General features: G+C 33.9%; 1 long non-coding RNA gene and 1 other non-coding gene across 2 annotated transcripts; both read left to right on the top strand.

Moving 5' to 3' along the window:
• LOC126972142 (uncharacterized) lies at positions 1-22,898 on the top strand. The gene is made up of 3 exons (XR_007731061.1): positions 1-30; positions 7,742-7,823; positions 22,860-22,898. It is a non-coding gene; the product is annotated as an uncharacterized LOC126972142 (long non-coding RNA).
• On the top strand, positions 1,400-1,482 carry Trnal-uaa (transfer RNA leucine (anticodon UAA)). The gene has a single exon. It is a non-coding gene; the product is annotated as a tRNA-Leu (tRNA).
• Positions 22,899-26,521: the final 3,623 nt, after the last annotated feature.

Below are 26,521 nucleotides of genomic sequence, written 5' to 3'. Positions count from 1 at the left end.
CAAATACTGGACTCAGGAAGTATAAATAAGGTATTTGTACGCAAGTCGACGAGTAATTTTCACTAGAACAATTACACTTGCAATTAAAACCTGTATTCCCTCGGGATCTGTGGCATTCTCGGAATCCGGGATGTCTGGTATTCAACCCCTCGGGTGACCTCTCACTATACGAAAGTTTCCATTAAAATTTCTCACAACGTAATTAATAGTAGGGGTGTGTAGTTATTTTATGTTCTTGCCTTCTGCATCAAATATTAACAATATTAATTTAATTAAGTTCTTATATTTATGAACTCTATTTGTTAACAGATCAATCATGTTAATTTTTTTTTTAATTTTTTACTTCATCCGCGTACACGGACTGAACACTGAGCTGACATAAAAATATTACTTAATTGTTTACTCGCTATCTTCCGCCATCTCTGTTCTCTTGCTACAATTTTTTGGCATCATATTTTAAGTGACACCTACGTTAGTTTTCCGAACGAAACACTGGTCACAAAAGTTAGGCACTTGAAGCAATGAATATAACTTTCGGGCTTAGTTTGTGGACCTTATCAGAAGGTTCTTAAAGTTAAAATAAATTCTCGTTGGACTGCCTTATTAATGTAATAGCGGAAGTAATCTTCTACCAGCAAGTGAACCACAACCACCGCGCATGACTCATATAGTGCGTTTAAAAAAACGCAATATTTTTTTATTTTGATAAGAGCCAAATTTCTTAGGTATAATAAAACTTAGAAGACTTAATTCAAATTTATCCTATAGCTTATCCGTGATGCATGCACAAATGAAAACTTCTATCATTTTATTTGTATAGTTTAATAATAAAGTTTTTATCATATTATTAAGTATATAACTGTTTATTTTGTAAATTTACATATGCTATTTGCGATATGGATTTTATTTATGTATGATATTATTTGTATGTTTGTTTCCGTGTCATGGATGTTTATATGTATGTTTATATGAATTTATGTATGTTTAAGTAAGTATATTGTATTAAATATATCGTTGTCTTGTAACCCATAACACAGACTATATATGCTTAACTTGGTGCAAGATAATTTGTGTAAAAAGTGTGTCAATATTATTATTATTAATATAAAGTTGTGTAAATGGGAAAGGACATTTTTTTTTTCATTTTTTTGGCTCTCTAATAAAATTATTGAAATGTTTATCATAATATAAAAATTAATCTTTAAGCAAACTTAAAATTTTACATTGCAATATAAATAATAAGGTAAGGCAAGTTTTGTTCTTTTTGTGAAACAGAATTCCTCAAGAGCCTCAACTATAACGAAATTTGAGATGTCGCGGTGGATTCGTTTATTTTGAGTATGAAAACTTTTTCATTGAGTTATTTAATTGGATAGATAAATTACAATCAGGATTCATAGTCAGGTTGGCCGAGTGGTCTAAGGCGCCAGATTTAAGCTCTGGTTCTCTCTGAGAGCGTGGGTTCGAACCCCACACCTGACAAACTGTTTTTTTGCTTAAAGACCATTTTTACATACATTTATTGTGATAGAAGCTATTTATTTTAAATAAGACTTGTAGAAGCAGTCCTATCGACCTTATTTAGGAGTTTTTTCTTTCTTTTCCAAAATAAAATTTTAAGGCCTTTCTTTAGATGATGTTGTAGATATATAATCATGACCTTACCACAGAGTAATAGTCAGAAATTGCTAACCACTTGCCGAATTCTTTTACCAGTGGGAGGCTTCTTTGCACAGGATGCCGGCTAGATTATAGGAACCACAACGGCGCCTTTTTCTGCCGTGAAGCAGTAATGTTTAAGCATTATTTTGTCTGAAGGGCGCCGTAGCTAGTGAAATTACTGGGCAAATGAGACTTAACATCTTATGTCTCAAGGTGACGAGCGCAATCGTAGTGCCGCTCAGAATTTTTGGGTTTTTCAAGAATCATCAGTGGCACTGCATTGTTATGAGCAGGGCGTATCAATTACCATCACCTGACCGACCTGCTCGTCTCGTCCCTTACTGTCATAAAAAAAATCTTTTCAGTACTTTGCGACTATTTTAAAAGGCCTGGATCGACTTTTCATAATATTTTCAACGACTTTAAACTAACAATAAATTTAAAATAGATATTGCTGTGTTCTACGATCTCTAAATAAAACTAAAAATTATTAAATTTATACGTATAATAGTTCATGTGAAGAATGTTCGTAGTTCGTAAGAATTCATTGAATGTATGAGGAATTTTTTATTTTAATTATTTTGTTATTTGTATTGTTTTTGACATTTATTTGGTTAATGCTATTAATTTACTTTATTACCAATTATATCCATTTAATTTTACTTCAATTTTAAAACTTCTGCGATTTTAGTTTCATTAAGTCAGTTTAAAATCATCATTGTAAAACTTTCCAAAGTTGTGTGGTAAAATATATTAACAACACATTTTACCTTTTTTTTAAATATCCTGCCCACTGAGCTAGGTAGAGGGTTCCGGGTACGAATCCCGGTTTCGAATCCCGGTAGGTGCAAGCATTTATATTAAGATGAATATGGGTGTTTTTTTCCAAGTCATGTATATTTAAATGTATTTATATCGTATTAAATATGCCGTTGTCTTGCATCCAGCTGTACAGGCTATGCCTAGTTTGGGGCAAGATATTTTTTTAAGAGTGTGTCAATATTATTAATGTTCCATTTGACCGTATACAACGAACAGCGGCTCGAGACATCGTGGGGCAAAGATGTGGGTTCCCTCTACATCTTCTACTGCACTTATCCCTGGAAGTATCAGCAGCCGAATTCCACCACCGGACCTTACGACCAAATGCGAAATTCCAACGCCATCATATTGCGGTCTCGCATTTCTCAGTTTCAGCAGATAAAATTCTTGCCTCGAACAGCCACTTTGTGGAATCATTTAACGGGTGCAGTCATTTTGAACCAATACGACTTTCGGAGCTGTGTATACAGCATACTCATATCTCAAAGGCTGGCAACGCATTTCTTGACCCTATCCTAGATGGTTATTAACGTCAGTTTTTTTCTTACTTTTCATAAATAATAGCGACTTGCCTGTTTACCCCTATGGTATAAGAACAGACCCGCCCATAGTAAAGCTTTGTCCTTTTAAACACATTGTAAATACGCTTCCCTTTAATCTTTCTTAATTAATCAAACATCCCCTAATGTTTTATATAACTGAATGTACCTCACCCTTTTTTACTGCATAGAATAAAAATAAATTACTTCAAAAACCTACATTGAGCTTTGAATACAGCCCCTTTAGGCTAAGTTCACTAATTGCTCACTAGACTATAAAAGTAACTTTGAGTTTTCACTTTGAGTTAAATACTTTTAGAACAAATCCAGTGTTGCGAGAAAAACGGTGGAAAAGTGTGATTCTAAATTAATTAATATTATAATTTAAAAGTAATAGAAATCAAAGGTTGTACGGTTGTACTTGAAAGTTCATTATTCTGATGTTTGGTTGATAATTTGCCTTGATGGTTGGTTTATCTAGGAGGGCATAAAAAATAATAATGTTAGTGGCAATCCCCAGAAATGTTTTTTGTCTGATGGGTGGATCTTTAATGAGCTATTTTATATTGTAATATTTTTGGCATTAATAAACTGTGTATTAATTAGGAGCTAATTCGGTTCAGATCCACACTACGGTATTTGCTTCTAATCTCAAAAACCCTTTTTACTTCATACAAAAATTATACGCATTAGAATAAAGCTGTCAGGAGAATGAAAAATCAGATTGATTATATCAGGAAAATTGAGGGATTCACGTGCAAGAGAAAGCAATTGTCTAGAGTAGTCCATACCAGCGCACTGTTTTTCTCAAGATTCACAAAAACACTTAAACAACAGGCCTGCTAAATTTCACGTTATCTCATACAATTTATAATGTTTTAAGTTAGAATCGCATATATTTAAGCTTTTACACAAGTATCAGCAGGATTAATTAGGATATGTATCACGTCACACGAGGGCAGCCAATATCTTAGCAGGAGGATCAGGATAATAAACATATCGAATTATTATAAGTTATTAATCCCAGAAGTGAGGGTTATCACTTTAAAACATAACAAATTGCTTAGATTTGCAAGAGCGACATCTCAAGCCAATTTCCAAATATGCATAAATTGGGGTTGAGCTGGTTATCAACTGTAAAGTAGATCCTGTAGATGAAGCCACAAACTGAGAGTTGAACAAAGTATACACGATTTAATAAACATTACGTCACTCGAACGGTTGGTTCAGTTGGAAAGAGCGCTTGCACGGAACGGGAGAGGTCGCGGGTTTGAGTCACGCATCGTTCGTGAAATTTAGTTTTCAGTTTTATATGTGTAAAAATATCGACACAAATAGATCATAAGAAGGGAATTAGTCCTGAAGTTATGTGTATGATTATGTTTCGAGACAATGATATAGTAAAATAAAACTTATATATTTTAATTATAATAAACCAAATGAACTAGTGTTTAAAATCTTAGAAGTTGATGATCACATGAGTAAAGTCTGAGTAAAGTCTAAGTAAGATCTTCTGGCTTAGTCCTCTTATAATTTTTTTTTTTGTGAAAATAGGAGACGAGAAGAGCCCGACGTTCAGCTGATTGTAATTGATACGCCCTGTCCATTACAATGCAGTGCCGCTCAGGATTCTTGAAAGTGCCAGAAATTTTGAGCGGCACTACAAGTGAGCAAGTTAAGTCTCATTTGCCCAGTAATTTCAATACCTACGGCACCCTTCAGACCAAAACAAAGTAATGCTTACAAATTACTGCTTCACAGCAGAAATAAGCACCGTTGTAGTACCCATAATTTAGCCGGCATCCTGTGCAAAGGAGCCTCCCACTGGTATAATGCTACAGCATATAGTCTAGTTTCAAATTTTGCTTGCAAAAACCCTGATAGTAAGTGCTTTTAATTATCAATATAAAAACAACTATAGTAACCAAAAAAGTATCTTAATATTATGGACAAAAGCAGTGTATGTAAGTCTATTTAATTAATAAACGTAGGTATAGTAGTAATAAAAGTAATTGCGTTTAATTAGAGGAAAGGAGAGTTAGTTATAAATAAGTCTAGAATCTAGATAAATCCAGTTCCCCCATGATGACTCGCTCCATTAGATTAAGACACTTAATGACTAATTAACCTTTACTTGTTTCTAATTACATTGTGTAACTTTTTCTGTTCTTTACAACCGTGTTATACTTTTGTTTTCTTATTTACTTTATTTTTTAACCATTTTAATATTTGTATCAAATTATTTCTTATGTAAGTGACTTATAAGGTTAATCTCGCCTTCTTTCGGGAGGCGCAGAATGTACGATGTAAACCGTACATCCGCCGCGGTCCTTTGCCGCTATTCATAAACGCGTGTATTTAATTTTCTTATGAAATAAAGTTAGTTATAATTCATCACTCAATAGGAACGGTTTTATTTATCACTAGCTTGATACCCGCGACTTCGTCCGTGTACACACATGACCAAGCACGTAGTACTTATAAAAATCTTTATTTCTTAACAAAACTTAAGATTTATCGTTTATAAAAATTTTGATTTCAAATTTCATTTGAGCTAAAATTAAGTTTATATTTTACCTGCTGTGAAAGTTGGAAAGATACAAAAATTCCAATTAGTTATTCATTTTAAACTATTCTTTCAATTTGATTTCTGAACGACGGGGGAACACAGCAAAGGAAAAACAATATTTTTGTTTTTATTTAATTCCGAGCATTTTCGTATTTATTCACCTTTTAAATCGGACTTCAACAAAGAATTCAAGACCACAATTAGCCAAATCGGTCCAGCCGTTCTCGAGTTATAGCGAGACTAACGAACAGCAATTCATTTTTATGTATATAGATTACTAATCGTTCCAATTTATCATTTATCTTTACCAAATGTATGGAAGGTTTAAACTTAGCCCCAACACTTAGTGTGATATCAGGTTTCCAGATGGCTAGTGCAACACCAGAATAATTAATATAGAAGCGTTGTTAATTACACTAAATTATAACCACCCAGTAACATTGCAGAAGATCGTTCTATATTATCTGTGTTTGTTTTTTTTTATGAATGAGGGGGGCAAACGAACATACGGATTACCTGATTCATGTGATCAGCGCTTCCCACATTCTCCTATACTACACCAATGGCTCTGTACCAAGGCACTATTAACAAATATGAAAAAATAACAAGATACGGAACCCTACATATGCGAATCCGGCACGCACTTAACCGGTTTTTCAATAATCTGTATATTTCAAATAGACGTTACTTCCCAGCTTTCACATAAATATGTGACAGCTTTTACGTATGAAGTCTTGTGCAGTGAACATCCTGAGTTGCTTAGAGACTGAATGTTCACCTGTCGAAATGTCTCGGGATAAATATCTTTACGTATGCAAATGTACTTTGACACTCGTGCCAGTATTTCCGTGTTTCGATCTGAAAGATTCTCTCGGAGTTATAAATTTTCATGTTCAATAGATCACAATGTACATTCAATATAATAAATACGTGACAATCAATTAAAATGTATACAGTATATATACGGACTTTGATAAACTGTGTTTAGAATGAGAGAAATAAAATTGAAAATAAAAATTTATGTGCGATGCGTGACTCGAACCCGCGACCTCTCGCATCCCGTGCGAGCGCTCTTTCCAACTTAGCCAATCGTTCGAGTGACGTATCGTTGATAAAATTTTGTAGGTACGCGTGTAGCTCGTAGGAGCATGTTCAAGTCCCGTTTCGTTCATAAAATTTTGTTTTCAGTTTCACTTTTGTAATTAATCCCAGAAGTGAGGGTTATCACTTTAAAACATATCAAAGTGTTTAGAATTGCTAATTTTTGTAATTAATGACCAGTTTTGAATTTTTGATACAACATTTTTATTAGTATTGTCTAAGCCTGACAAAAGGTCAGAGTTGCACCACAATGGGCAACATCATAGAACCTTTATGAGATTGGGAACAAAAAATATAAAAGAAAATTATTTTATCATAAATCTTAACAATATTATGGAAGTTTTTGCATAGAAATCGGAATAATAAGGAAATGTTTGATCCCCAATTGGCACACCTAAAAGGGAAATAAATTTCGTCCATAATTTTTAAATTTGGGGCCAAATCATTAAACTGAATAATAATTTTGTTTTTCGTAGCAAGGGGAACATAATATGAGACAAAAAGGTCACACTTTGAAAAATGTGGATGTTTAATCATAGAAGTAATTAACGATATTCGCTTAAAATAATAATAGTTTAGAATTAATAAAACAATATTTCAAATTAATTTTCTAAATGCATTTATTGGGGTTGAGCAGATTATCAACTATTATATATAGATCTTGTAGATGGCGTCACAACCCAACGTAACAAGGTTTACGGATCATGCATCTCTCGAATAGTTAGTTTAGTATTAGTTCGTAAGAGCGCTGGGGCGTAAACTGAGAAACAGAGAGAGGTTAAATCATGAACACATTATATTTATAGTATCTAGTAGAAACTACCGAACTCCTTACTATAATTAAACGAAATATACATTACAGTTATATACAGAAATTATAAAAATAAGAACTTCATTTGCAAGGATTTTTATTTACAATGGCTTAGCAGTTATGGGAAAAAGTACTACACTATAAAACATAAAGATAATTAACCAATTACCTGAAAGACCTGAAAAGCAGCGACTCTAAGTTGGGCGAATCATTCATTCATTTAAAAATTTGTTTCAGCGACTCGACGTTTCTAAGCGCACACATCAATCTTCAATCTACACGATGAAGTCGCAGAACGTGTCGTTCAATCGAAATTAAGGTCCTGCGTTTACAAATGCTGTGTTTTCGCTATTTCTCATCATCTGTTTGCACTGTTCTGCTGTCTGGTTTTTAGATTTATAATTTATATCTTTATTATTTTATATCGATTGAAATAAGTTGTCACGATAAATAAAAAAAAAAACACAATAGTTCTATGCATGAGGTTTTTAACCGTCAAAAATTTAAGTTAAGTTTGGTACACCGATTCTATAGCACTACATTAGTACATTAGATAAAATATTTACTAAGACTTTGAAAATATTTGAACTCCATTGATTATTCTTTTAATAGTTTCAATATATTTGAATCCGATAATTTGACTACACAAGCGATTCTGGTAAAGTTTAGTATTGCCAAAGTAATGTTAAGGGACAAAACAACCATCCAGCTAGATAATAAGATGGAGTGTTGCTACAATCTCTGTGCTTGTGTACCCAATAATCAGCTCAAACTAAGTAACAACTTATTACAGAACATACCAAACTCTCTTGGTATGTTCAAGTCAGGTCAGGGTTGTAATTTTGATTCAGAAAAAAGGTGTTATTCATCCAGATGTTTTCTGTATAAAAATAATCCGCACACCCCGATGTCGCTGACGTTAACTTCGACGATTTAAGCAACTGGGGACCGAGCAAATGGCCTTGAAGAATCGAGTGGAGCTAGGTTACTTCTTCTTCTTATGGGGTTCTCGCATAAGACCGCCATAGTTTTCATTCAGAATTAGAAGCATTTTTCATTTATTACAAGCATAATACAAATTTCTTTACAAAACTAACAAACCTATGTCTTGTTAAATAGTATTGGTGTACAATTAATAAATTTACCTACAATTTTTATGTAGATTGAACGATTAGCCATTATTTTTATCTAGATTTAAAAAATGAATTTTCTTCTCATATTCTGTAGATATATAATTATTTTTTGAAAAAATATAAGCTTTATATAAACTTTCAAGGGCTTAAATTTCAGTATGTATTTTATAAAACATACATTTTTATAGAGAAAAGTGCTATGCTTTGAAGTTTTAGCTAATCGAACATCATGCGATTGCGCACACTGTTTGCGCCGCAATCGTCTATTCTCTTTGTTATAGCAGTGGGTGGCAGGATACCTGCTAGATTATGGGTACCACAACGGCGGTTTTTTCTTCCTGAAGCATTACTGTGGGGTAATGGGCAAATCGTATCAATTACCATCAGCTGAACGTCCTGCCCGTCTCGTACCTAAAGAAAATTTTTTTGCTATGGCAAACTATAGAGCAGATAGTTCCTTTAGAAATAGAGATATACCTATAGACAACAGATGCATTAGTATCTGATTGACTGATCTAATGCCAATTGACTCTCGCACCGGTTAATAAATCATTCATCAGTGGGCACCGGTATATTCGCATGGCATCAAAGTACTCGGTGTAACGCATTCATTCACCAAACCCCGAGCGGACACACACTAACACCTACGAAAGAGAGTTCCTAGAGGATTACTGGGGGCCCCCAGCTGACCACCTCTTCTCGCAATCTCAGGTATGTCTGTCTATTGTTTCGCCATAACTAATTTCATTTCATTTTAAATAGTATATGTTTTCCTACACACGCGCCCGCGCGTATAAACACACACGTTGTCAGAATATTATTTCGAAACTTGTCTGAAAACACGAGGCAAATCGGTATAACAAAATTCACTGCAGACGATTAAAATGTTTTCTCGCATAATATAAATACCATAAATAGTCTTAAGTGAACCAATAGATACGCGAACCATCTCATTTGGTAACAAATTATCAAGCCTTAATGGATCGGTGGCAAAAGTTCCCCGGCGACTATTGCACCGTGCAAGTAATTAAAACGATGGCAGCTCTCGCAAAGTCGGAAGCTGTGACATGAATATTCTATTCAGGATGCCATGCTTCAACTTGGGAACCGTATCTGCTGTGCGAGGGCTCGGTGGCTACGAAATATGACTTTTTCGTATCTATACAATGTATTACATTACTTAAGGGGGATATTTGTAAATTTTGTCCCAAAAGGGGTAAAATAACTATAATAGGGATGGATAAAAATGTTTACCAACCGTTTGTCTGTTATTTCTATATTATTATAGTTTATAGTATATTATTATAGTTAAATTAAATAAATATAAGCGTTTTTCATAAGTATAAAATATTTTCTTTATTTTAACTTTTATTTTATTATTTCGTACCCCTAAATAGTGGCATTTCATCAATTTTCAGGAATTAGCAACATTGATTTGTGACGTGACGCCAAAACAACAACATTTTTTATTTTATAATATAACTAGCTGACCCGGCGAACATTGTTCCGCATTAGAGGCAATAAATGAGCAGATTTTGGATTTAATTAATTTCAATATTGTAATAGTATAAAATATATAAGGAAATAAAAAAAATCAAATTCGTGAATGATTCTTTATTAGCTGTGTGTTTTGGTGCTTGGGTTGCACTCTTCAGTGAAACACCTTGTGATAGACGACATTTACCGTTTTATTATCATGCGCAAAAGCTATTTGCTTTTGCGCATGATAATAAAACGGATGGAGATGGTCTACCATCCCGTGAACATGCCACTTATAATTAATTGAACATGGGAAATGGATTCTAGATTCACGCCACAAACTTTCAAGGATTGGGCTTAAGATTTGAATGGTCACGGCGAATTCAAATTCAAATTCAAATATTTTTATTCAAAATAGGATTTAAAATCACTTATTGAACGTCAGCGTCTCAGCGGGCTTTTTTTTATATAAAATGTGGATTACAATGTGATATCGTTCAATAAACATTTATAATTAAAGAGCCTGAGGATGTTCGCTTTATTTCCAGTCCGTGGTGTCATTAAGGAAATCATATACTATAATAACCTTTCCCACACAAACGTTTTTTAACAATTCTTTTAAATTTCGAAACACATTTTTTTTGTACATTTTCTGGGATCATATTGTAGAAGCATATACATCGCCCAACAAAAGACTTACTAACTCGACCCGACCGAGTAGTAGGCATAACAAGTTTATGTTTGTTCCTCGTGTTAACATTATGAATGTCACAGTTTCTAGAGAATTCCTCAATGTGCTTATGAACATACAGAACATTATCAAAAATGTATTGAGAAGCAACAGTCAAAATGTTTATTTCTTTAAATTTTTCTCTTAATGATTCTTTAGGACCTAGGTTATAAATCGCGCGAATAGCCCTCTTCTGCAGCACAAAGATGGTATTAATATCGGCCGCACTGCCCCATAACAATATACCATAGGACATAATACTATGAAAGAATGCGAGACAGATCGGAAAGGAAAGATTTGCGGGCTAACTCCACATGCAAAATGTTCATGAAGTAGTTGCTGCAGATCTTGAAGAATTGCTATAATCATTGCTGCATTGATCTCTTGACATCGATCAAGTTATTCCTCCATGTTGCCCATGAAGTATAATTGTAAAAATTTATGCTGCGCATCACCGAGAGGTTGCAATGATCCAATCCTATGGTGAATCTGTCCTTATATCTACAATATCAAAAGCAAAGTCCGTATTACTGATTTATAAACACTTTTTTAGAATTAGCATACATAATACACAGGAATAAGTATAGTAAGTATGTTTTTCTTCTACTGTAACAATACAGTTTCACATTTTTTACACACAAGTGTAAGTATATAAATAAATAAATTACTTGAATGTCCTTGTTCTTAGATAATGTCTGCCCCAAATGGGGTCATTTAGAAACAAAGATTGTATTTTTGAGTGTTTGCTAGAAAATGTCGTGATTCGGTAGTTCACTCTCAAACAATAATAGGTACTGCAATCATATCGAAAAGCTCCTCGATTCAAATCAGTACTTCATAAATTTATTCTTGAGCGTCGAAAGTTATCTAGTTGTTTATCTCTGAGGTTTTACTGGATGATTTCGTATTGCCAGCCGATCCATTTTACGGGCTGCCTCGCATTGCTCTTGTGATTCTTAGCACGAAGTCGATCCATACTGACGCGGTTCTTTTCACCTGCAATTTCTTGTTCTTCTTCAATCCTTTCATTCGCAATGTTTCGAATCCTAGTTGCATTACGTCTTTGTCGGGAATAATTTGATCGTTTTGGTCGTGACATTGTTAATGATAATATCGGCACAATAAGCTAATAGAAACTCGAAACAAACACACCAACCAGTTAACTTGAATAACATGACGTGCACTGTTTGTTGTATTTTATTACTCATGTAGCGTGAAACTAACAAAAAACTTCATTGAATTCTTCCTATTCTCGAGATGTCATCAAAATGTCAATCCATACAAAATGTATCAGAAAATATTTTTTTTTTATAATAATATTTTTTCGTGATTTTTTGATATTTTATTACTTATTATCCTATTCCGGACTAAGAGAAATCCAAAATCTAACAACAGAAACATTGGTCTAGCCGTTCTTGACTTATAAACGGTGTAACTAACACGAATTTGTTTTATATATATAGATATTTCAATTTTAAAGCGACTCTTGTGTAAGCAATCATATATTTTTGCGTAACTCACAAACGGCCTTAATAATTTACATCAAATTTTGTTTTTTTTTAATCATAGGCAGTGTTATAATTACCAGCGGAGGCTTCTTTGCACAGAAGGCCGGCTAGATTATGGGTACCACTACTGCGCCTAGTGAAATTACTGGGCCAATGAGACCTCAAGGTGACGAACCTCGTGATGTCCCTTATTTTCATTAAAAAAAAGGCTTAAAATATACCAGCGTATAGACAAACCAAGACAAAAATCTGTAATAGAGATACAGCCAGTTAGAAAAGCAAATTTATTGTTACTATAGCCGATTTTTAATGACAAGTTGTAAACAGCCAGCCAAGCTTAGCATCAGCTCCGTAGTTTTTCGAATATTAAACCACTAGCTAACTCACACATTGACAAATCAAAATTGGACACAGATTAGTATATTCTTAGTCTTTGATTTAAATATGCCTTTGCTCTTTAAGTATACAATAACGCAATATATTATATCTTAGAGGTCAATGATTAGAGGTACATGACTGGGTATACAGTAAACTCAAGTTTTTACTATCTAAAAAGTGTTAAATGTATCTAAGTATTCTCAAGAGAATCATAAGACACCAAACATAGTTCATTCTGCGAGATATTTAATGTATAAAAGGTACTTTTGCATACCAGCAATTTTTATATGCTTTCCGTCTTTTTTTGTTTTTTTTTTTATGAAAATAAAGACAAAGGGCACCCTCCAGACTGAAACACATTACTACATACACATTACTGCTTCACGGCAGAAATAGGCGCCGTTATGGTACCCATACTCTAGCCTGCATTCTGTGCAAAGAAGCCTCCCACTGGTAAAAACAAGGTCAGGTCTGGTTGGAACAATTATGAACTAATCTCTGAAACGGCTGCAATACTTTTAATAGAACTACCCCTGGCAGATAGCTCATGTAAGCATTCACAAAATAAAAAAAATAAGTTTATAAAACTAATTTAATTGTAAAAAAAATACATTGATTGCAATTTGAATTTTTAAATCTCCCATTTCGTGGCCCAATCTAAAATATGTTAAGACATGTAATGCACGGTACTTGAGCTTCGGGTTTCTTATGTTACGGTTCCTGCTAATGTCGTTTCGAGAGTTTCGAGCCACTTATTAGATAGTAAAAATAAAACTAACGCTTATGTAGCTCTTATGAGGTTAATTAGATTAATTCAGGGAAAATTATAATTTCCTTCCTTCACTATTGTATGGTAAAGTAAGCATTATAGTAAAGTTAGTAAGAATGAGTTTGCTTTAATTTTGATATATAAATTGCTTAGTTTTAGTTTATACGACAGTATCTATCCCTACTCTTTGATGGTGTGGATTAATATCTAAAGGTGAATCATCAAGTATTTCGTCATTATAGCTTCTTATAAGGCAATATTGTTGAAAAATTAAATCAAAATTGTTAATATCGAAATTGGCTCGAAATCTCGAGCGATTACACTTGGTCATCTTGAAGGCAAAGCCAAACTGACTCTGAAGAAGCTAGGCGTCATAAATAGAGCACGGCAACGTTTCAAGCCTGACTCAAGACAATGCTCGCTCTACAAAGCGCAGATCCGACTACATATGGAATATTGCTAACATCTCTGGCCTGGCATACCCCAGAATCAATTCGAAGCATTTACCGCATGCAACGCAGAGTTGCTAGAATTGCGTTACGTAGAGACGTCGCTTCATTGTGTGTTTTCTACCGCATCACGGGAGATGTTCCGAAGAGCTTTATGGCCTGATTCCTGCAGCCGAATTTCACCTTCGCATGACACGCCACAAATTACAATATCATCCCCACTATCTGGATCTGTCGCGTTCGTCCATAGTGCGGTTTCAAGGAACTTTCTTTCAATGAGTTTCCAGGATAATACGACATGGGTACTTTCATTAAAGCGCGGTGACCCGTATGCTCGTTTAATACAATATACATACTTAAACATACATAAATATATAAAAACATACATAACTTGGAAACAAACATTCATATTCATTATATAAATGTTTGCACCTACCGGGATTCGAACCCTGAACCTCAGTCCAAGCTTATTAGGAAGATTCACTAACCACTGCTGGCTATAAGGGTCGTCGTCGTTACTTAAGTCGTATCACTGTTGTTACTATATTATAATAGTAAGTACCACATTCATCGCAAATTATTTACTCAGAAGTAATATTTGCGTAACTCTTAACACTGGTACTACGACTACTAAGAAGTGATAAACAAAGGGTCATTTACAATGAACCCCGCTCCGATAATAGAGAAACCTTTCTCAAATAATTATAACGTGTAGAGCTGGGTGTATAAAGGACTCTTCACACTAATGAATCGAGGGAGCTCACAGGCGACGCAAGGCAAAGGGACCATAAAGTGTATTTTTTATTTAGATGTCGCTATAACTGTAATAGAGAGCTGTGATAGTAATTAATTAATATTGGAATTGAACTCCATCAGAAATTTTATAATTGGTACAACTTATTTTTAATTCGTTTTGTTTTCAATATTCGTTTGGAGTTAATTATTGTTGTTGAATATATCGAAATGGTATTATCGCTCTCTTATCGCTGTAAACGTAAAAAAATGTCTATTTACCTATCAAAAACTACTAACACTTTATACTTTTATAGTATTAAAATTGATATACTATTATCCTTAAGAGAGAGACATATTCCAATTCGGACTTTTCTGTAGGACTATATTAGATACACAATTGTACCATATTTGTTAAATCTTAATAGGCTTAGATAGCGTTTTCGTGGAAAGCTCCAAGACGGTTTATTTTTTCAGAGACCTCTAACAAATATCGTTAATGTAAATAAAACTAAACAAAATTTTATACGAAAACCTTCTTCGCAAATCACGCTATCCATTTGTGAAAAAGCTTGGAAATAGGTGCAGTAGCTTTTGAGTTTATCGCGAATAGACAGACAGACAGACGTGGCGGAGGACTTTGTTTTATAATGTGTTGTGATTTATGATAGAAGTGAGATAAGATGCTCACTATACACGAGGGTGAGGGCGCAAGTTACTCACGAGTTTCATACGCACTATTTCAACACACTTGCGAGAAAAAAACAAACATGTATTGCATTAATCGTTTAATTATTAAAACAATTAAACAATTAATTGGTAAATGTACAATTTTCAAAACAATATTATCTTATATATAAAATTTTCGTGCCCCGGTGCTTGTTACCAAACTCCTCCGAAATGGCTAAGCCAATTTGTTTGAAAATTCGTGTGTATACCGGGTAGGTCTGAGAATCGAGCAACATCTATTTTTCATACTCCTAAATGATAAATGTCGCCCACCCCAAAATATTTATTTTTATTTTATTTGACAATTTTTTTATTATGATTCCACATTAAAATTACATACAACTTCAAATTTTCACCCGTTTACGTACAACACCTACTTTTCTATCACGAATTTATATTATTCTGTTCCAGCCATAAACCCGCTATAGGGTTGCAAGATGGCAATCAAATACAATAATTGTAGTAAGATATTTTCTTAGGTCTGAGAATCAGTTACACCTACTTTTATACCCCAATTTTTTTAAATAACTTTATATGGCAATACAACGTTTGCTGGGTGAGCATAGAGTATACGATAAAAAAAAATATCTCGACTACCTTAACTATTTTTTTTATTAAAATTAACCCTATTGGAGTATTATTATACAGGTCGGAGCAATAAGAACCACTATCTCAAATAACCATTTTTTTTAATGGAATTTTACGATTCAAATAGATGGGATCTACCTCAAAATAAATATAGTTGTCTTGCTGACTCACGCTAAAGCTTTGTAGAATAGCTTTAAGAAGAGGTCAATGTTCAAATAAAGCTTAGATGTCGAGGATTGCCAGATTTAATAATACCATCGTATCCAGGACAACTCCCTGTCGTTGACAAGGAGTGACAACCCGACAATCGGAGGGAGCAAACAGATAAAATGTCATTATTCACCATCCCCTTACTTTGAAAGTTACGTATAATCGATACAGAATTTATTGCAAACAGAATTCATTTTATCATTTCAACACAAAAGATTATATTGGGGCGAGGGACCACCGCAACTTTACCCGAGTATATTTCTTTTAAGTGGAAACGGATACTGCGCATAATTTTTGAAAACTTCTTTAGTCGTGTTGAGCACTTTTTGCTTCACGTCGCCAACATGAGCATGTCGGTGACGCGATGTGACTGGCGCTTCCGTTTTCTTTTTTAATGAAAATAAGGGACTATTGAAAAAACCAAAAATTCTGAGCGGCTCTACAACTGCGCTCGTCACCTTCAGACATAAGTTGTCAAGTCTCCTTTGCCCAGTAATTTCACTAGCTACGGCGCCCTTCAGACAGAAACACACTAATGCATACACATTACTACTTCACGGTAGAAATAGGCGCCGTTGTGGTACCCATAATCTAGCCGGCATCCTGTGCAAATTAGCCTCCCACTAGTAAACGATAAATAAATAATTTAAAAAATAAGACCTTTTTGGATGGGTGAAATCTCGTGAGTTCGCGTCACCGGAATGCTTAAAGCAGTATATCTGTAGCTATACAGCTGACGTATAATATAATACATGTACAATAACATAAATGCTTCTTGTAAGTGAAATTGAATGGATTTAGTGAAAAGTTCAATCTGTATATTATATTGTGCATTGTTGAAATAGTGCCTTTGTTTGATTAATATATTTATAATTGAAAATTATTTTTCCTGTTACCAATAACATGAGCTATCTGTTAGATTTTCGAAAATATGGACCAGCCCTGATGTTATTCCACATCAGGGCTGGTCCATTTTTCTGGACAGATAAAAGGACAGAAAGGCAAAAATTAAAACAAAGGATTTCCATAATAAAAACCGTGTACACATTGATATCAATTCAGTTATACGCTATTATATGATAATTTTAAATTTGTTATAGGCCCTTCGTGATTAACCTTATAACACAGTGGTCCTCTAATACATATATATTTGCAATGCAAACGGTTCAGTCAATCAACTTAGGTGAGCAGGCGCGGGGTCACTAAATTCTCATTAGTCAGGTAACGATGATAACATATTTTAATGGGTATTTATACCACAGCATAGTTTAAAGAGATGTCTTTTACTTATTCTGTGTTTTATACAATATGCAGGTTCCTAATTTTTAATCTGAATGCGTTCCTCCTTCAATACGCATCTATATATACTCGTATATATAGATGACATATATATATGCACTTTAGGCTTATTATTTGGTACAGATAACGCGCGAGTTGAATGCAGAGCTCAGGAATGCGATAGTGCTGATCTAATTAAAATTGATAAACATAATCATTAGTGTGTCGATAAATTCAAACAATGCTTTAAATTTACCAAACCTAATAATTAAATCACAAATTTTTTGCTCTGCTTTTCTTCAACACTTTAAAAACATTTTTCGCCAGTGCCCGGCGATGAATAAAAACTCGTTTCTTTTGGAACGGAACCTAATGGGCTTGGATCAGTTATTATTAAAATAAAAAGAATAACACGGGATCGCAACTTCAGTATTAACGCCATTACACGGTAAGCGTAGGAAAGCTGTCAAGGACGGCACATCACTATACTGCTCCCGTTGTTAACATCAGGCACCGACTGCATTCAACTCACGCGATATCTGTGTACTCTTTTAAGTTACGAATATCCTTTTCCTTAATAAAGTTTATTCAGGCCGATGTAAAAACAATTACAACTAAAGCAGTTTTTTTTTCTTGTGTATGCTTAACACGTCTAGATTGACAATAGTCAAGAGTTTTTAACCTTTTCAGTCAAGTACACTCCCTATGCACAATTACACAAACGGAACAACATAAAAGCTATCGAACAGAGTGTAAAATTCTTACCAAATTTCTTAGGGCTGTCACTCACTTATTAAAAATGAAATAATAGCAAAGCGTATCGAAAATAAACAAAATTCTTCGGCAACAACGCTATATAACCTCTATGTTATATAGCGTTGTTGCCGTAGAATTTTGCAGGGTTATTTTAGCATATGACTGCCAGTTTTGTGGCTTAGCAAGCACACAAAATTTAAGTATGAATTGCATTTCTAACGGTTTTACCATTTCTATTTTCGGCGATAGGCTATTAAATATTTTGCCAGATAATGATTCTGGCAAGTAAAAATATGACAGCCTTTAAAGTATTTTATTTAAAAACTTCAAACGGCTTCCGCTGCGTTCAATTTCTAAAAATATTATTTGCTTACTGCTTTTCCCATAGGTGTAATATTAAGCACTTCGTATCACCGGGGAGAGAGTGCATATCCCCTATACCGGTGTAATGCCCCTGACTTGGCCTTTGCGCCTATAACGTGAACCCTTGCCCACAAGGGTCAAAACAACTTGAAAAAATAAAAATAATAGCGATTTAGGAATCGCTAGTATTTTTCCTGTTGTTTGTTACTTATAAGTACTCTTTCTGATAAATTATTATGTCTTATATTAAATATTTACTAGCTGAGCTGTTAAACGTTGTTCAGTTAAGTAAAAAAATTCTAATAAGAAACAAATATTCTTACCAAAGTTCAAGTCTCTGGCCTGGTTTCAGAGATATCGTGATGAGTCAATACATAGGTGGAAATTTCTTATATACATTATTATATAGACCGAAATTATTAAAGAAAAAAGGTTATTCAAACATAAGCTCTACATAGTCTTCACTGCAACATAATAGAACGACCATATTGTGAGATTACGAGTGTCCTCACTACTGCAGTAGAACTTCTAATAAATAAGTGTTTATTGCTCATTTATACTTCATGCGGTTGTTTATCGTGCTGTGTAGTTTCAGCGTGCAGTAAGTCTGTTGTTATAACTAGTCGCGAATATTGTCTGTATATTCATGAAGGTAGTAACATGCTTTTGTGTTTTAAGATATCTCAAATAATACACAAGTTGTGAATGCTTCACGCTCCCAAACAATCGCAGGATCATTTTACAAAAATATTTTAACGTGAAATGAATATTATCTACATCAATAGATATAGAAATATATTTATTTCCCATTGGGAGTAACAATAACATATTGCTTAATTGCTACTGTATATACTTGGTAAATTTTGGGAGAAAAACTGATAAGTAACTCCCAGGTTATCTTTTAATTAATTGTAATATCAACTTAGCCTACTTAATATAATATTATGAAATCTTAGGTGGCCTGCGCAGAACCAAACAAGAATCGTGCATTATTACCCTCTATATAATCTACTACACTACAGTAAGCCTTCTGTGGAAGTACGCAAAATATACCAAACGAGCTGTATTCACATCAGTCCACTGTCTGATCTTATTAAAGGCAAAAGTTGCAGAACTCAGTCTATTTCCTAAGTTAGTGATATGTGGGCTCCACTGTAATTTACGTATCTACATATTTCAGAAATTAAAATCTTGCGTTACCTTAACACGTTCCCAGCGTCACTGATTTATCTGTACTTTCCATTACTACGTTACGAGACGTTTGAAACCTCGTTCTGAACCAGAGGTTGTAGCGGCACGAGGCTTAATAAACCCCACCGCCCACAGGAGACAAAAATCCTTTTTTGGCGCCAAATAAGGCGAATTGTACGGTTTTTGTCGCGATTATTATTATCAATGAGATGATTTACCTAAATCTGCCGCCGCCTGTGGGCAGATTATTTAGTTTAGATTCTATAGATAAAATAAAATGTGGGGTCTTATGTACCCCATACTGCACTGGAAAAGGGCATTTTTTCATATTGTTTAGTGATGGGAAAAAAATATAAATTTTATTTAATTGTACTATATATACTACTATACTATATATATATACTATATATACTGTTTATTTATTATATTCCTACATAATCATTTCACTTAAACTGAGTATAATTTGTAAATATTGATTGGAGACTTACCAGTTTTTCAAATATCGGTAATTTTGAATTAGATTTACCACCCAACTCGTCTTCATCATCAATAATATTATTAATTAACTTTCTTCGGCAACATTTTGACATCTTATTATATCGTCGCGGGCGCAGCTTTACACAACACTAACCGCTTGGAGCTAGCGTAGGGTGCAGTACGAGGTGTGCGGGGGTACGAGGTGTTCGCAACCTCGTAACGCACTGTATTAAACTTTTATATATTCAGTGCGGTACGAGGCCTAAAAAATCCGGTATTAAAGTATTTATACCCAAAAGCTCAGCATTAATAGCACATCTCAGATTTATAGTAATCTCTTTCCTAGACTATACCACACAGAAGTTACGCCTCTCGCACGTCAGAGAAGTTTAAGTTTTTCCTTACCGCTAAAAAGACGAGACACTAACGAGGTGTTTCAAGCCTCGTTTCGCATTCATCGTGTTAACCTTTTGTTTGATTCACATTTGGTAGTTGTAATCAAATACAATTGGTTTATTTTACTATTTAACAATAGGTTTTATTTGTGAACCAATTTCATATTTTTAACATAGCGTCATTAAAAGCATTTTGATATTCATTATATTGTCTTTCCCTTTTATTTTAATAAAAGTGGCGTGTTATCAGCAAATACAACTATATCCGTTACTCTACCATAAATGGAAGATCGATAATATAGATTAAAAAGAGAAACGGGCCAGGAAATGAACCCTGTGGCACGCCACTCTCTACTCGGAGCCTGTTGATTGTATACCGCAAATGCCTACAAACTGTTTACGACTCTTTATGTAAGAAGTCATTAATTTTAAATAATTGTCACAAACCATAAAACTTAAGCTTAAGTTAAAGGGTACTAAAATCCATGCAATCAAAAGCCTTCGAAAGGTAGCAGAAAATAGCTATTGCGTCATGAAAGTTCTCCCAACACATGTTTAACAAGTGCTATTTCAATATCTATGGTTGATTTTCCACTGGTAAAACTAAATTGCTTGCAGTGTAGTGTAGTATTATATACCGTAAAGTGCGAAATCGACTTAAAAATCTATAATTTTGAACTAAGATCTGTATTTAATAATAATCCTCAATAAAGAGCTTTTAAAGAAGTGTAGGCATGAACATGCGGTATTGACAAATCGAGCAAATGACGCACTACATAACTACGCTACAATCACATCTTACTGCACCCATCTTTCTTGGAATAACCTCGTTATTGATTTTTTTATATTAATACATTTAAGTCAAAACATTCATTATTTTTTTATCGAAGCGAAAAAATTTATTGAGTTAAGCACAAAAGACTCTCTTTTCCTATTATTAAATTAAGATTATCTCCAAGAATATTTTTTTAAAACAGCCCATTTAAAATGTCAAATACAAAAATTACATGAAGCACGAAAAATATACGAGTAGAATCAATATTTTTTACCTGCAAAGCGAAAACGATTTTTCAAACAGACGTGCGTGACTCCACGTGTATTTGATGGATTTAGGTTATTAATCATAAACATCGTGTATTCCCTCGTTTATAACTAGATTTCTTTTCATCTTCAGGTGACACATGTTTAATCCAACGAAATTATTGGAATTTTATTTATGATACAAATCTACGTAAGCTCGGCTTTTATCAATATAAATTTATATTTATAACGTATGTTAAAAAATTGATAAATTTTGCAGTTTAAAATTAGTTCTCCAAAGTAGAAAATCTACAAAAACTCAAGCGTTATATTTTGCTTCAATTCATATTTATAATATAAATTGGTTCTATTTCAGTAAGATTTCCTTTGTCGGATGACTAAAAGTAATTAATTACTGTTTCGATAACAACAAATTCCGAAAATTTCAATATTGTCATAAAATTATTGAGAGAACCGCTATTTGAAGAAAATAACGATTCTCAGATATTTTTGCCTTCTCGAAGTCCTCTGTCGCTTTCATAATTCGGCAAAGAAATATTTATAATCTATATTTTTTAGTGTATATAGAAGCAAGTACATAGTGCGCACTATATGTTTATAGAAGTGGCCATTTATATAAACATAAATAAATAAATAAACATCATTGGAAAAGTTATTACAGCATCTGAAACTGGCACTCATTGGTTTTAGGAATCAGTTTATTTCTTTTGTCTTCCGACTGTTGTTTTGACATTTTGGCGTCGTTTCAAAAATTAGATGTTTACGATCGACCTCAAACTCTTTTTCAAGATGTATCGGCATGGAAAATAGCTATTTATTGTGTGTAAAAACGCAAGGGCGTTTGAAATCTGCTCAATCTTACGTGACGAACTTTATGATTTTCGCCCAAACACCGGTCTATATTTTCTAATTGTAGCAATTAATCCATGTTATGTCTACTGTTCTTAGAAGATGGGCTGGGAGTTTCTTTTCAATTCTTCTCCCGTGTCACAGCCCCTTTACGAGTTGATGTAGCTTTATGATGTTAAACAAGTGTTGCTGCAAAATATTATGTTATTGTTCCCTGTGGTAAATAAATACATTACTATTGTATACTGATCTTATGTCCCGACTTCAATACTTAGAATTATTATGAGGAAAATTTTACAGGTTGGTAAACATAGAAAAGTCATGGAAGAAAACAGGAACCGGAAAAAACTCACATATCTTATACACAGAAAGAAGGTTCATTTCAATTCACTGGAGATTCATTTTTATACACGAGTAAGAAATAATATATATGCGTATAACTAGACGAATATACATTGTTATATGGAAGAGGGTCATTGGATGGTATTTGATCACCGCTGCCATATTTTCTGCTGCAAGCACCAGACCGTTGCCTGTAGCTTATTTTTTTTAAGGGACTTGTCAAATCGTCCAGGAAACACCGGGCATGTAATGTCACTGCACATATAATATGTAGCAGAAATTAGACAGAAAAAAATTACATTTTACAAATTAAACTTGTAACCAAATGTGTGTGATATGTATAAATGAAACAAATATTAATAGTGGTTTTTACTTCAGTTCTTTATAAGTCTTTAAAAATACTTTCACTTATTTTTAAGAAAATCGATTTAAATTCAATTCTATAAAGTATGGCTCAAAAATATTCTCTCAAGTTCGTATATTTTATATGAAGCAATGTCGAAATATCATCTATCTTAGCTCAGTGCATTCGATATTTCATACAAAATGTATCCATCCTTACTAAAGCTATTCGAGAGGGGTGTTGGTAATAACATCTGACGCGTTATAAATCTATGTAACGTCAAACCACATAACGATACAACTACAACAGAAAAAAACCGGGATTTGATACAACTTTTGATGTTCTTCTTTCATAATATGGGTAAGACGGGACAGTGTCGTTTTCCGTAACCATACGAGTATAATATAAGGGTTCACATTTACAATAGTCTGAAGTGGGAGACTCTTTTGCACGGGATGCCGGCTAGATTATGGGTACCATAACGGCGTCTATTTCTGCCGTGAGCCTGTAATGTGTAAACATTACTGTGTTTCGGTCTGAAGGGCACCGTAGCTAGTGAAATTACTGGGTAAATGAGCCTTAACATCTTATGTCTCAAGGTGACGAGCGCAGTTGTAGTGCCGCCCGGATCTTTGAGGATTTACAAGAATACTGAGCGGCACTGGATTGTAATGGGCAGGGCGCATCAATAACCATCAGCTGAACGTCCTGCTCGTCTCGTCCCTTATTTTCATAAAAAAGGCTAAAAACGGCTAAAAGGCTAATAGCTATATATATATATATTAGTCCCGCTCATAGACTTACACTCTGTTATTACATTATAATATTATGACTCTTCATTACATTTATGAAAATTTAATATACTTTCAAAAAATCGTCACCTTTTTGCTCTAGTCTAGTCTCTAGTCTCTAGTGATTTTCATTATTTTAATACTAGATATAAGAGATGCTTGTAAATAATTCTAGTTGGCTTCATAAGATACATAATAGCTTTAAAGGTAAACGTATATACTTTTATAATAAAGTCCCAGCCACTTTTCAGGCATTATCTATGAATAAATTTAAATGCTGAATTAAAAATGGCTCTATTGTAAATCCTACTACTTCACAGTGATCCAAGTGATCCTTGGACTAGATTATAATTATTTTATAGCAATAGCAATGACAGTACTATGTTGTATATTTGATTTAAAAGAGCGCAAAGAAACAGAATGCTGGGAGAGTTTCTTTCGCATCTTCTTCTCTCTCAGAGCGCCATTTGTTTCCGAAGCGGTAGTAGTGTCTAGTATATTAGAAATGACATCAAAAAGAATTCTAAAGGAATCAATTTTGCAAAATAAATGCCTTTCATGCCTTTACAATATACTAAGGTGCTAATACCAAGAGTTGTCAATCAAAATCGGTAACATTAAGGTGAAGGGTAAGCAAAAAACACGAAAACAAGGTTTTTTAGACAAGTTTAATGGTGAAAATATAGCATTTGGAGCTATGAACACTACTTTATCATAATATTACACATACCCTTAAGTCTTATTTGTAGGTTGCTAAGGTTTGCTGTTGGTTATAGTTAACACTCCAGAGCTATTTTGAACTACCACCTTTCATTGCAGTTAAACAAGTTTTTTCTCGGCATGACGCATTTGTTTAGTACTAATTTCAGAAAAGTTATTCTTGAAGCTTGTACTTTTTTTGTGTAGGTTCATTTATTCAGATTAATAATGAATAATGAGAATTGTCAGCATATAAACTGTTTGCGCCTGTTAAAATATTAGATTTTCCATGCACGAATTTTGAAAATATTGGCTTTGTTACATACGAGTAGATGGTGGGCCGGCAGCCGAGAACTCATATCGCTCAAGTTCGCTGGCATTTAATGTCGCCTTAACAATAGATTCGCTTTCCATTTCTATCTTTCTGTATTTCCGTTAGATATGTTCTTTTATTTGGCACGATTTGTTTGGTTAAGCTAGTTATATACTCTATAATAAGTATAGACTTACGTGGTGTGTACCATATTTTGTATAGTTTGAACAAAGACTGTATTCTACTAGACAAGCTCTATGGCCTAAAATAATTGCTCACTGAGTTACGGATCAGGCGCCGCAACTCGCTTAGTCCACTGCGACCAAGCGAGAAGACCAGTGCTCAGTTTTGGAAGCCGAGAACGTTGTTTTCAACAAACTAATACCAATTTTGTTTAAAGTGACCAATAAAATATTGTCATTATTATAACATCTGAATTTGCAATGCATATTAACCATGCCTGCTCGACTCTCTGCCCACCAGCGCGATCCACAATTGCGACAAAATTGTTATTTCAAACTTCTTGTGTAGTAGTACGAGTATACATAGAAGTCTTGAGTTTGAATGCACGTTACCTATTGGTCGCCACCAAATACATTAATTACGGCAACTACTTTAAGTTATACACAATTATAATTACATATAATAATGTTATTACTATGTAAATATTCTATTTCATAATATTATTACGTTCACCTTAATGAAGTTCAATTCGGTCGTTTTAAGCACACACGTTTTTGTCCAACATGAAATATCCCAACGGTCTCTAATGTCAAATGAAAAACTCGGGTTGAGTACATCCAATTCTCAGCTTAGATGATTTACCTGTCTATATGTATGAGAACAAATTAACACAACGCTAAAAACAGCATCAGTTACAGCAATGTGTGCGTGATACTGCTGTGCTCACACACACATCTCCAAACTATCAGTGTATTTGTTTCTAACAAATGCTTATAATATACTAGCACACATATGTTGAAGACCCGAAAGCCGTAAAATGGTGGGTCCGTAGCTACTAGGTAAGCCGGTACTGGCTAGGAGCCGATCTAATTCCTAGCCAACAGATATGTTTGAACCGTTTGAGCGAAAAGCAATATAGCTGTATATCGTGAACTTATAATGTCAAATAATGACAGAACATAAACTTATACTTATCATTATAATAATAAAATTATATTAATATAATTATCTTTTATAAATATATTTCTTTTGTGTGTCTGTTGTAACTGAACTCAACCTAAAACGGCTAGATTGATTATAATGAAACTTTCTGTGTGTCTTCAGGTGGATTCGAGAATGGTTTAGATTCACAATTGAACTGCCTCCTAAACAACTGGACCGATTTTGATGATTTTTTTGTGTGTTCCAGTGAATTTGAGATTGGTTTAGATTCTCAATTCCATCCATATAAAATAGTTCTTCTGCTCATGTGTATGTTAGTGAACTCCTCCTAACGGCTGGACCGATTTTT

Source organism: Leptidea sinapis, chromosome 25 (assembly GCF_905404315.1).
Source record: "Leptidea sinapis chromosome 25, ilLepSina1.1, whole genome shotgun sequence".
Taxonomy (NCBI): domain Eukaryota; kingdom Metazoa; phylum Arthropoda; class Insecta; order Lepidoptera; family Pieridae; genus Leptidea; species Leptidea sinapis.
The sequence above is the reverse complement of the archived record's forward strand: the minus strand, read 5'-3'. Positions and strand labels throughout refer to the sequence as shown.